A 13,744-nucleotide genomic window follows, 5' to 3' on the forward strand; every position below is an offset into this window, starting at 1 on the left:
TTTCCACTTCACAATAACAGCACTTACAGTTGACCGGGGGCCACTCTAGCAGGGTAGAAATGAGATGAACTGACTTGTTGGAAAAGTGGCATCCTATGAGGGTGCCACGTTGAAAGTCAATGAGCTCTTCAGTACGGGCCATTCTACTGCCAATGTTTGTCTATGAAGATTGCATGGCTGTGTGCTCAATTTTAAACACCTGTCAGCAATGAGTGTGGCTGAAATATAGCCGAATCCACTCATTTGAAGGGGTGTCCACATACTTTTGTGGGTCGGCAGTGTAACCTAGTGGTTAGAGCATTGGACTAGTAACCGAAAGGTTGCAAGTTCAAATCCCCGAGCTGACAAGGTACAAAATATGTCGTTCTGCCCCTGAACAGGCAGTTAACCCACTGTTCCTAGGCCGTCATTGAAAATAAGAATTTGTTCTTAACTGACTTGCCAAGTAAAATAAATATATAGAGTATATTTTCTTTTAATACAGACCAACAAAAAAAGTTAAACATTACAAATTATCCAGTGGATAATGTCAGTGCCCTACTTGTTGTTATTTCTCCACTCCACGTGGAAATCACCGCAACCTTCCAAATATACTTTACCATGACTATAATCCAATCAAAATCATGTAGAAATGATAATGGACCTACATTTATAAACTTTCTAAAAACAATGGATAGAATAATTGGCCAATTTTGACACATTTTCAGTTTGTCTCCGGACCTCTTTGAAGACCGAATGCGGCCCTGGGACGAAGTCAGTTTGACACCCCTGATGTAAATACTGTATATTTTTGGGGAAAATCTCATCTCAGAATGCTTTGCCCTTTACAAAAACATTTGTTTTTATATAATCCTGCACAACTCTCTTCTTAATCAGGGATGAGATTGGGAGATGTAAGTAACCAACTTATTTTTTTAATTGGGAGGGTAGAGTTGACTGATCCAGAACTGGACATCAACAAGTGCCTGATATTCCCTGGGGATCATCAAAGCAGAGAGAAGATCAGCAAAGGACAGGGTGCTCCAAAGATACACCCGTCTAGCCAGCGCTAAAAAGGCGAGGAATCTGTAATGGATCTGATTCAAAAATACCATTCAATTAACTTATTTAAACACTAGAGAGTACTAAAGCACATCTAAGTAAAACAATTAAAATCATTGTTTGAGCCTAAGTCATTGAATGCAGTGATTATGAGCAATTGTGTGTATTCAGTGTGTACAATAAATTATTCAAACTCTCTAATCAATTAATGGCACAACACTAGGCCTCTGTCACCATAACCTATTTTTTTCTCGGGTTTATGTGCTTCTCTGAGCCTTCACATCCTTCTCCGTTGTCAGTGTTGTTATAACCATTGTTTACCAGAGGGTGGTGTAAGCACCCTATATTTTAGCCAAATGTTTCTTCGCCAGAACTGCATTGTGATTTGAAATCTAATTTTTACATTTTTATATAGATTTGACATGTTCTGTACATAATTAAAATACAGACAAATAAATGTGGAGGATTTTAAATACATTTTAATCTAAATCCTAGAACTATACTGAACACATTTTTCAGTTATGTTGTTTCTACTCACTACAGTACCATAAGCAAAGAAAATGATCACTGTATTACTCGTCTTTTTGTGATAGCTGCAGATGATTCAGTAATTACATCATAAGAAGAATGTTTTATCTTATTGGGAATAAAATCAGTGGAATATAAAGTCTGCTTCACTAAATCACTAAGATACGGTATAATATGCTTTAAAATTGTAAACCATTGTATGTAACAGCATACATTATTTTATTACTGTATTATGAGTATGAATTTGACTCAGTTTAAAAATGCAGATTTTCAAGATACAATGTGGAAATTAAATTATTTTGAATTTGATATAGTGGCAAACTATGAAATAATCATACTGTCATTTATCATGTTAGCAAAAGGTGACACCACCAGCGCATCCCTTGATATGCATTATTCTACTCATATTCATGTGCATTCAGCATTATGACCAAAGATGAAGATATGATGTGAAAGGGAACAAAATATAGTGTATCAGTAGCTCCTAATGTCACAGCCAACTGTATGGCAGATGATTTCCTGCCATACCTTTATATGAAACAATGGTCTGAACAGGTGTGAAACCCTGCAAGTGTACTGTTGAGCAATGTATTCGTTTTAGAATTGGCCCAAAGGCAAGTGTGGTTCAGTTTGAGAGATCTAGAGCCCCCCTTAGACAAACTAAACACAAAACAAATCAACTCAGACAAAATTCTGTCTTTAAATCGAAAACTAAAATTGAAAGCCACCTCAATTTAGGAGGTAGTTTATAAATTCTAGAGCTAAGCAGTGATCTATTGCCCTTATGTCAGCCAAACTCCAATTGATGTATGGTCGTATTATCTATAATACTGTCTTACATAATTCCCTTTTATTGCCAGAATCGGTGGCAGACAGCAAAACAGATTACATGTTAGATCAAATCAATACAAACTTTATTTACTGGGCTTTGAAATGTAATTCCTTTTTTCCCTGACACTTTTAAAAACACATACAGTACTAGCTGAGGCTTGAGCAGGAGGTTTCATACAGGTAGTGTACTACTGTACAGTACACGTGTGTTTGTTCTGCGGTAGGTAGGTCTACAGCGTGTCTGTTGCTGCCACTGTAGTGCTGCCAGCAGTGCCATTAGGGCCCACTGCAGGAGCCAGTGTCTGAGGAACAGAACAGAGCTCCAGAGCAGTGGTCAGTTACTGTCCGGTCCACCCACTGTGACACCCTCTTCATTACCCCGATGCTAGCCTGCTGAGTAATTGTAATGGAGCGGAATGGGCAGAAGTCCAGCAAACGCTGCCTCTAAATAGGTTTTTATTACCAAAAACAAAAGCAAAGGCCCACAGAAACAACAGATTTCCTTGTCCACACTACAAAGTAATGATTCACCACATGACTTGAATTTAGTTTCCCATTTGGAGAGGCTGTACGTATGTTGTTGCAATGCATTTTGAAATGACTAATTGAGCCGTAAAGCACCATAAGCATCTATTATGTGGATGTGAAGTAGTAATGATATAACATGATGAGTTGAAATGCTTGTTGATAACACTAGGAGTTTGTTTCAGTTGGCGGTAGATTTAAAAACCTACGTGCTGTTACACATTCCTTTCTATTGAACTTTTTTGATGTCATGAAGTGTTAATGAGGGGCAAGACTGGGCTATGGACAAACTCCTTGGGAGTGATTGAAGTTGTTTATCATTTAATGATAACCCGTGGGAAATGTATTAGGATCACAGAGGGTCCCCTTGGGAATAGTGTGTTGAAATCTATTCCACAGAATGTTGCCATGAATAATCTGTATAACAACATGGGCCATTGAACACACACAAGAATATGTAGAAGTGTTTTGCATTTAGTGTTATTTATGTGGATGGCATTCACCATCTACTGCTTTAATGGTAAATATTTGCATACTTTTCACTACCAAGGCAAATCACATTTCAAGTGAAAAAAGTGAAAAAATGTTGGCTCACCTACCATCAACCTACCACCTACCCAAGGTCCATCCATCAACAAGAAGTGTTTAGGCTGTATGTTGTCTGTTGTGCAGCTACACTACTTGAACTTGTGAGCTTTGCATTAAGGTATCAGTTGTGCATCAACTTACAGTATCTGTAAGATTGTAAATCAATCTTTTCAGCTTTGTTTAAGCAAATCTGGCCTCTGGAGTACTCTTCACTTCCTTGGTATTCTAAAATGTAAGTCAGTTGTGGAGTTTGGTTTTTGAGAAGGGCCCAGAGCCACAGGGCACAGTCTTAGGCATGGGGATTTTGGTTTTTGTGGAGATGTTTTTTTCCACATCTGGTGGAGGGTACGAGGGCTTAAACCATTACTGCGATTAGAACTGCCTCACTATGATCTCTTGAGCTTGCTTACTGCTGCTAATAGCTGTTTCCTCTCTATTTCTCTCAATATCTTTTTCTCTCTCTTTCTGTCTCACTCTGTGTGAATGATTTTTTACGCTTTGCTAAACCATGTGGGGGCGTTGAGAGAGGATTTAAATTCGAAGATCCCCCTCCTCTTTTTTTGGTGAATCTCAGTGTTCTTTTCTGCAAGCCTCTGATGACGACAGGGCAGCATTAAGCCTGGCAGTGCCCACGGCAGGCTGCCGTTTCAGTGCTAGCTGCCCACTCTCACCAGCCTTGGCATGGTGGAGAACGCGAGGGTGGGGTTCCTCTCCAACAGACCCTGTCATTCCCAGGAAAGCCTACACGTCCACCCATGCAGGATTCCTGAAAGGTCTTCCTGTTGGGGATGTGAGAGCGCAGAGATGTGGATTTGAATTTCTGTAGGCGATCGTCCTCATTCAGTGGAAGAGTCAGCAATTTATATTTAGATGTCTGAGGATACTTCACAATAGAATTAGTTATCATAACATGAGACCCAAGGTCTGCAAATTAAATGTGATGTCTGTCTCGTGTCATCAAGTGGGTGTAGTTGGCTGGTAGGATTACAGCATCTCATTTAGCCAAGATTGAGGGTGTTTATTTCCGTAGCTAATGGTCCAGTTTGTCATAATAACAACCCTGTTAAGCTGACCTGTGACCCACTTTATTCAGTCATCACCCATTCTTACACAACTTGTATGATTCATGGAATGCTCTAAAGAGTAAAGCATTACCTCTGATACTAGAAGTGATGGATTGATTATGCATATTCAGTTGAATGGAGAGAGGCAAGATAGCCTAGAGGTTTAAAAAAAAAACTGTAGTTGATTTCCGCACCCCCTCTGAAATCGAATTAGCATAATACAAAACAATCCCCATAAAATCTGTCACTTTAAACTTGATATCAGTTTGTTTTGCATTGGATGTGTCTCAATACATCGCATCCGCCTATGTCGCACTTCCGTAACGGTGACAGAGCTACAGCGATGTTTGTCAGACCTTGAGACATCCCGAAAATCAGTCTTCTCACAAAATCGTCTGTAGCGTCTGAACGGTTTGGCTTGCAAACTATTATTACTATTATCTCCGTTTTGCTCTACTACCTCCACAAGTGTCAGGAGACTTGTTGGGAAGTCTGTACTGCCGAACTGCCAACTTCTGTCTGTAGCATCCCAACCTTTGGGCTGCACAGTAACCCCTCTGTGCAAAGGTGAGACTCTCACAAACATGTATGTACATGTCCGTTGTTTTGATCTAGGACACCACAGGCCTCACAAGACTCGTCTGAATGTCCCCTGGTACCAGTTGAAAAAAAGGAATGGAAGTATATATGGAGACTGTTTTTTGCCAAAAAATATGGGGTTAAATACACGTTTAAAAAAAGGATATATATATGTTTTTCAATGCACTTATGTGGGCTAATAGCAGTAAAATTATTTATATATATATTTTTGGGATACTTCAAGGGGTCTTAAAATTCAAAATCAAATAGCTAAATGATCCTTGGTATGACCTTTTAAAGCAATTCCATATAGCTTAGTTGAACCCCCCCCCCAGCTTGGACTCTGATGGGCATTGGGCCAGTAACCGAAAGGTCGCTGGGTCAAATCCCCGAATCTGTCGGTGTTCCTTTCCGTTTCCACAAAGAGGAATGATTTACATGTTGTGTACAATGCTGTACAGACCCTCATACCCCCATACTGTAAAGCCCATAGCAGCATAGCAGCCTATGTTAACCTATGAATTTTGCCCTGGTTGAGTGGACTGCTGTGTTGGGTTGAAGTGAGCATTGTGGTGATGTTCCAGCTTGCTCATTTACCCGTTTTGAAATGTTACCCCTTTTTCTCAGAAATGTCATGGTATCCAATTGTTTTTAGTAGCTACTATCTTGTCTTATAGCTACAACTCCCGTACGGGCTCGGGAGAGACGAAGGTTGAAAGTCATGCGTCCTCCGATACACAACCCAACCAAGCCGCACTGCTTCTTAACACAGCGCACATCCAACCCGGAAGCCAGCCGCACCAACCAAATCGACAGTGTATCAAATACTTGTTCTCCCCACTGTATATACACTGCTCAAAAAAGGGAACACTAAAATAACACATCCAAGATCTTAATGAATGAAATATTCTTATTAAATACTTTTTTCTTTGCATAGTTGAATGGCTGACAACAAAATCACACAAAACTGATCAATGGAAATCAAATTTATCAACCCATGGAGGTCTGGATTTGGAGTCACACTCAGCATTAAAGTGGAAAACCACACTACAGGCTGATCCAACTTTGATGTAATGTCCTTAAAACAAGTCAAAATGAGGCTCAGTAGTGTGTGTGGCCTCCACGTGCCTGTATGACCTCCCTACAACGCCTGGGCATGCTCCTGATGAGGTGGTGGATGGTCTCCTGAGGGATCTCCTCCCAGACCTGGACTAAAGCATCCGCCAATTCCTGGACAGTCTGTGGTGCAACGTGGCGTTGGTGGATGGAGCAAGACATGATGTACCAGATGTGCTCAATTGGATTCAGGTCTGGGGTACGGGCGGGCCAGTCCATAGCATCAATGCCTTCCTCTTGCAGGAACTGCTGACACACTCCAGCCACATGAGGTCAAGCATTGTCTTGCATTAGGAGGAACCCAGGGCCAACCGCACCAGGTATATGGTCTCACAAGGGGTCTGAGGATCTCATCTCGGTACCTAATGGCAGTCAGGCTACCTCTGGCAAGCACATGGAGGGCTGTGCGGCCCCCCAAAGAAATGCCACCCCACACCATGACTGACCCACAGCCAAACCGGTCATGCTGGAGGATGTTGCAAGCAGCAGAACGTTCTCCACGGCGTCTCCAGACTGTCACGTCACGTCACATGTGCTCAGTGTGAACCTGCTTTCATCTGTGAAGAGCACAGGGCACCAGTGGCGAATCTTGGTGTTCTCTGGCAAGTGAAAAACGTCCTGCACGCTGTTGACCTGTAAGCACAACCACCACCTGTGGTCGTCGGGCCCTCATACCACCCTCATGGAGTTTGTGGCCTGCTGGAGGTAATTTTGCAGGGCTCTGGCAATGCTCCTCCTGCTCCTCCTTGCACAAAGGCGGAGATAGCGGTCATGCTGCTGGGTTGTTGCCCTCCTACGGCCTCCTCCACGTCTCCTGATGTACTGGCCTGTCTCCTGGTAGCGCCTCCATGCTCTGGACACTACGCTGACAGACACAGCAAACCTTCTTGCCACAGCTCGCATTGATGTCCCATCCTGGATGAGCTGCACTACCTGAGCCACTTGTGTGGGTTGTAGACTCCGTCTCATGCTACCACTAGAGTGAACGCACCGCCAGCATTCAAAAGTGACCAAAACATCAGCCAGGAAGCATAGGAATTGAGAAGTGGTCTGTGGTCCCCACCTGCAAAACCACTCCTTTATTGGGGGTGTCTTGCTAATTGCCTATAATTTCCACCTGTTGTCTATTCCATTTGCACAACAGCATAGAAGTGTGATTGACTTGGAGTTACATTATGTTGTTTAAGTGTTCTCTTTATTTTTTGGAGCAGTATATATATATATATATATATATATATATATATATATATAGGTGAGGTAATCAAGAAAGTGAGTGTCATGAGGCACAGGTGCACGAAATGATTAGACAACAGGCGACAACGAGCATGAGAGACGAGCGGGAATAAACGTGACAGTACCCCCTCCTTGACACACGGCTCCAGCCGCAGGACGCCGATCAGAGAGACTGTCTCAAGGACAATGAATGGCCCGGTCGCTGAGGTGCGGGGAACCTGACGAGTCAACCGAGTCTTGAGAACCTTTCGAGCCAGCTAAGGCATCCCCGTTTGCTTTGGCCCGAGGCTGAGGTATGGGAGCCTGACGAGGTGGCTGAGGCATGGGAGCCTACCGAGCCAACCGAATCCTGAAAACTTGACGAGCCAGCTGAGGCATGAAAGCCTGACGAGCCAGCTGAGGCATTTGGACCCGAAGTCACCAGAAAAAAAGAAGAAAAAAACACTCCCTGATGCTCCACTTCGGGGAGGTGTTATTCTATAACGTGTACACGGTGAGTCTGGGATCAGGTAGAGGGAGTAAATAATTTAATAAATATAACATGGTACAAAACAAGAAACAGGAAAAACGTACAGACATGAAACCCAAACAGTCAATAACACCAGAGAAAAGAACCAAGGGGAGTGACAGATATAGGGGAGGTAATCAAGAAAGTGATGGAGTCCAGCTGAGTGTCATGAGGCACAGGTATGCGTAACACTGGTGGCAGGTGTGCGTAATGATTAGACAACTGGGGTGACAACAACGAGCGCCAGAGAGGAGGAGTACACTTGACATTATCTTATTTTTTCTTTCTCTTTTTCTCCTTCCCTCTCTTGCTTAGTATTACACAGTGACTATGAGTAAAATATGCTTTCAATTACCATGAAATTATGTTTTTATCACCAATGAGGGTGGTGTGTAAGGGCAGAGCAGGGGAATACCGATGTGGTGTGAATGGCTAAGGCCAGGTTAGTATGCAAGCAGATGTATAACATGTTGTAAATCCTGGATTTATTGTCCAAATGTGTCGGGCTGCTTTCAGTGAACCCTGGTCATGCGTTTTCACAGTTCGCTCTATTCTGGTGGGGTAAAACAGAAAGAATCAAGAGCAAAGACAACTGAAAGAGGAAGATGAAAAGACAGTCAGTACCCAACCTGTGGTTTTTGTGAATATCATTCAAATGGCAGCTCCGTCTTGCCAGTTTAGCCAGTTGACTCTCAGACTTGTTTGAACAGAGATTCATAATCTGCGCAGGAAAGTGCATTTGTTGCTGTGAATGCTAGGAGAAACATACAAGATTACATTTCTATTTCTATATGAGGGCACAGAAACCAACTAATGCTGTAGCATAGACCACAAGAGCAACCTCGGCCACCTTCAGTATAAGTAATAATGTTAACGATGTACTGTAGGATGTTTTCACATTCAGTCTGGAGGTAGGCTCATGAAACGTGTTTTGTGTTTAGTTGTCTGTGGCCTTACTGAACAGTGCCATGAAATCCAACACTGGCATTTCAAATCATGCTTGTTTTATTCAGACTCTTCTCTGCAGGTTCCTGCCTATGTCTTGCCACCTCATCTCTTCTCTATAGAGACAGAACTATTGGATTTAAACTTTAGTGTGCCACAAATGTTTCTGAGTGATGATAAAGTTAAAGAAGTCGTAGACTATAAAGTTGACAGCCTACGAGGAAGCTTTGGCTCTGTGGTATTTAGCCCAAATTGTATTATGTTTCTCATCCATAGTCCAGCTTTGGGTTTAGTTACAGTTCTGTCCCAATCCTCTGATTCACCTTCTTTAAGAATAGCTCCAGGGCTGCTCTTAATGCTAAAGTCTTCATAATGCCGTCCCCATTCCATCCCTCCTGGTGGTGTTATTGTCTTAACTCTGGATGGAGACGATGTCAGGAAAATGGGGTAAACACAAATTTGGCAAACTGCACATTTTATTTTGAAGAATAAGACGATTTGCCTAATTGAAATAAGAGCGTCTCTTTCTCTTTCTATCAGAGGTAGCTCTGATAGATAATAAACTGATCAAAACAATATCTGTTCCATATCTGATTTAATGGAAAACTCTGATTGATCTGAGCTGGCTTTGTTCCTCTCTAGAGAATACAGTTGCTGATAAGACGGAGCAGCCATCACTTCCTTGTCATTCCTCTGATCCTGTGGTTTAGAAGCAGTAAAAATGGTATGCAAATGATTTGTTAATCCCTTTAAATTATTTTGTTCCATTTCTCCCTTTTATTTTCACACTCAATGATTTCTAGTGCAGCTTCCGTGTTTAACAGAACGGCAAGCTGACAGCCAGACACCCTCAGTTTCACAATTCCTCTGATAGAAAAGGACTGACAAGCAATCCTGCATTGGGAATATACCTGATTGAATTAAGTAATTTGATATATCTCAGTAATAAATAAATTTGAATTATGATTTTGATAAAAAACAAAATAATTTCCAGGGAAACCAATCAACCAATGACAAAACGTGTGAAATACAATGGTTGTTGATAGTTTTATCCAAAGTATTATTGAATGTTTGAACTACTTAGGGATATAATTTACATATTATTTTTACCATATCTACTTAGTTATCTCTCATACTTTTACCAATAGATTATGAACCCTTAGAAAATACCAACATTTCATGATCAAAATTAAGACCATATACAGTATTGGCACAGGCAGAAAAAGACAAAACAACCACATCTAATTCAAGAGTAGCATAACGGAGATATGAGATTGTGACCTGTGTTTTGTTGTCCTAAGGGTTGGTGTTTAAATAATAAGAAGGAAGTGGGATGGTCTTATATCCAAGAAGCTTAAAATGCAAAATCTGGAATAAGCCTCATTTTCTTCAGCCAATCGCATTTGATTTTCGAGGGTTTCTGTTGATCGTCTGAACTGACACACACACCCCCCTCCCTAAATTAAAACACTAGAGGTTTATGTGGCTTTTCCCCAAAAAATTATCTAGACATTTATCCAGTTTAATCTTCTTAACATATTAAAGTGATTTGCATTACCCTGAAGTGGCTAAAGCTGTATCGAGATCATCCCCTTTAATGCATTGAGACCTGGAAGGCATTGTGGACATATGCAGCTCTTAAATAAAACAGAGGTGGGCAGGAGTCAACTTTCTCAGCCGTGGAGATTTGGCCGTCACTGCTGTGAGTCCATTTTTCTTGCTCTGTTGATAATCATACTATTGCACTCGGTTGGTATGCTTCTGCACGTGGCTCTGCCAGAACTACCCACACTGTGAGGTGGAGGGTTGAAGCGCTCATCTTTTGAGCCTCACTGAATGAGCTTTCCCATAACATACACTACTGGTCAAAAGTTTTAGACACCTACTCTTTCAAGGATGTTTCTTAATTTTTACTATTTTCTAAATTGTAGAATAACAGTGAAGAAATCAAAACTATGAAATAACACATATGGAATCATGTAGTAACCAAAAAAGTGTTCAACAAATCAAAATATATTTTATCTTTGAGTTTCTTCAAAGTAGCCACCATTTGCCTTGATGACAGCTTTGCACACTCTTGGCATTCTATCAACCAGGTTCACATGGAATGCTTTTCCAACAGTCTTGAAGGAGTTCCCACATTTGCTGAGCACTTGTTGGCTGTTTTTCCTTCACTCTACGGTCTGATTCATCCCACTGGAGGCTTTTCAATTTGGTTGAGGTCGGGGGATTGTGGAGGACAGGTCATCTGATGCAGCACTCTTCACTCTCCTTCTTGGTCAAATAGCCCTTACACAGCCTGGAGGTGTGTTGGGTCATTGTCCTGTTGAAAAACAAATGATAGTCCCACTAAGCCTGAACCAGATGGGATGGCATATCACCGAAGAATGCTGTGGTAGCCATGCTGGTTAGGTGTGCCTTGAATTCTAAATAAATCACAGACAGTGTCACCAGCAAAGCACCCCCACACCATAACACCTCCTCCTCCATGCTTTACAGTGGGAGATACACATGCGGAGATCATCCATTCACCCACACCATGATTCACAAAGACACATCGGTTGGAACCAAAAATCTCCAATTTGGACTCCAAACCAAAGAACACATTTCCACCGGTCTAATGTACATTGCTCATATTTCTTGGCTCAAAAGCAAGTCTCTTCTTATTATTGGTGTCCTTTAGTAGTGGTTTCTTTGCAGCAAATTGACAATTAAGGCCTGATTCACACAGTTCACACACTCTGAACAGTTGATGTTGAGATGTGTCTGTTACTTGAACTCTGTGAAGCATTTATTTGGGCTGCAATTTCTGAGGCTGGTAAGTCTAATGAACTTACAGTATCCTCCTTATCCTAACTCTGGGTCTTCCATTCCTGTCTTAAAGTAATGATGGACTGTCATATCTCTTTGCTTTTTTGAGTTGTTCTTGCCATAATATGGACTTTGTCTTTTACCAAATAGGGCTATCTTGTGTACACCCCACCTTGTCACAACAGAACTTATTGGCTCAGATGTATTAAGAAGGAGAAAATTTTCACAAATACAATTTTAAGAAGGCCCACCTGTTAATTAAAATGCATTCCAGGTGACTACCTCATGAAGCTGGTTGAGAGAATGCCAAGAGTGTGCTATTTGAAGAATCTCAAATATAAAATATATTTTGATTTATTTTGGTTACTACATGAGTCCATATATGTTATTTCATAGTTTTGATGTCTTCACTATTATTCTACAACGTTGAAAGTAGTAAAACATTTAGGAAAACCCTTGAATGAGTAGGTGTTCCTAAAACTTTTGACCGGTAGTGTAGGTATTGGCGAGATGTTTCGAGTTTTTCTCTGTGAATGTTATGAGAAGTGATATGAATAGTTAGAAAAGGCATAACCACAGAGTGCAGGCACGGTTGGTCTGTATGTTAATAGGTTTGTGCATGTCAAGTGGAGGATGCTCTAACCTTATTAGGGTTAAAAGATCTGGGCTGGGAAGCCTTGGTCACAACAAAGTAACTAATTCAAAACTGAGCCTTTCTGTGCTATGATGTGTCCAGCATGTTGCCAGGCATTTTCTCATCAACTAGTGATTACCCCATGTTGCATTACACATTTATTGTCATCATTGTTATCAGAGTCACTTCACCAGGGGTGGACTGGGACCAGAAATTGTCCCTGGCATTTCAAACACACCAGCCCATTTTTTTCCTTGAGGCCCCACACCAGCCCATTTTTCCCTCCTTGAGGCCCCACATCGGCCCATTTTGTCCTTGAGGTAAGGAGTTAGGTGACGCGACAAACAATGGACTCTATGCAGGAATACTACAAAAAAAACACAATTAACAAATCTGTTTTCACTATATATCAATAATGTGGTCAGCAAAATACATAAATAATGTTAAAACATTAAGATGGCAGATGTTACCCATGTCTAAAACAGGGAGATTGTTCAAGATTTACTTAGAAATTGGACTTATATCCATTTCTTGAGGACTTCGGAAAATGCCTTAAAAACCGGCCATTATGGACAACAGTGAGCACTATTACCATGGTTTTGCTAGGGCATTGTGTACATGTCACGGCCGTTGAATGAAGAGGACCAAGGCGCAGCGTGGTGAGCATACATTTTCTTTTTATTAGAAAAGACGCCGAACAAAACAATAATAACTACAAACAAACCGTGAAGCTAAAGGCTATGTGCCATAAACAAAGTAAACTTCCCACAAAGACAGATGGGAAAAGGTACTACCTACAGTGGGGCAAAAAAGTATTTAGTCAGCCACCAATTGTGCAAGTTCTCCCACTTAAAAAGATGAGAGAGGCCTGTAATTTTCATCATAGGTACACTTCAACTATGACAGAAATCTCATTGTAGGATTTTTAATGAATTTATTTGCAAATTATGGTGGAAAATAAGTATTTGGTCAATAACAAAAGTTTATCTCAATACTTTGTTATATACCCTTTGTTGGCAATGACAGAGGTCAAACGTTTTCTGTAAGTCTTCACAAGGTTTTCACACACTGTTGCTGGTATTTTGCCCCATTCCTCCATGTAGATCTCCTCTAGAGCAGTGATGTTTTGGGGCTGTTGCTGGGTAAAAAAAACTCCCTCCAAAGATTTTCTATGGGGTTGAGATCTGGAGACTGGCAAGGCCACTCCAGGACCTTGAAATGCTTCTTACGAAGCCACTCCTTCGTTTTCCGGGCGGTGTGTTTGGGATCATTGTCATGCTGAAAGACCCAGCCACGTTTCATCTTCAATGCCCTTGCTGATGGAAGGAGGTTTTCACTCAA

This window comes from Oncorhynchus masou, chromosome 1 (genome assembly GCF_036934945.1).
Source record: "Oncorhynchus masou masou isolate Uvic2021 chromosome 1, UVic_Omas_1.1, whole genome shotgun sequence".
Lineage (NCBI taxonomy): Eukaryota > Metazoa > Chordata > Actinopteri > Salmoniformes > Salmonidae > Oncorhynchus > Oncorhynchus masou.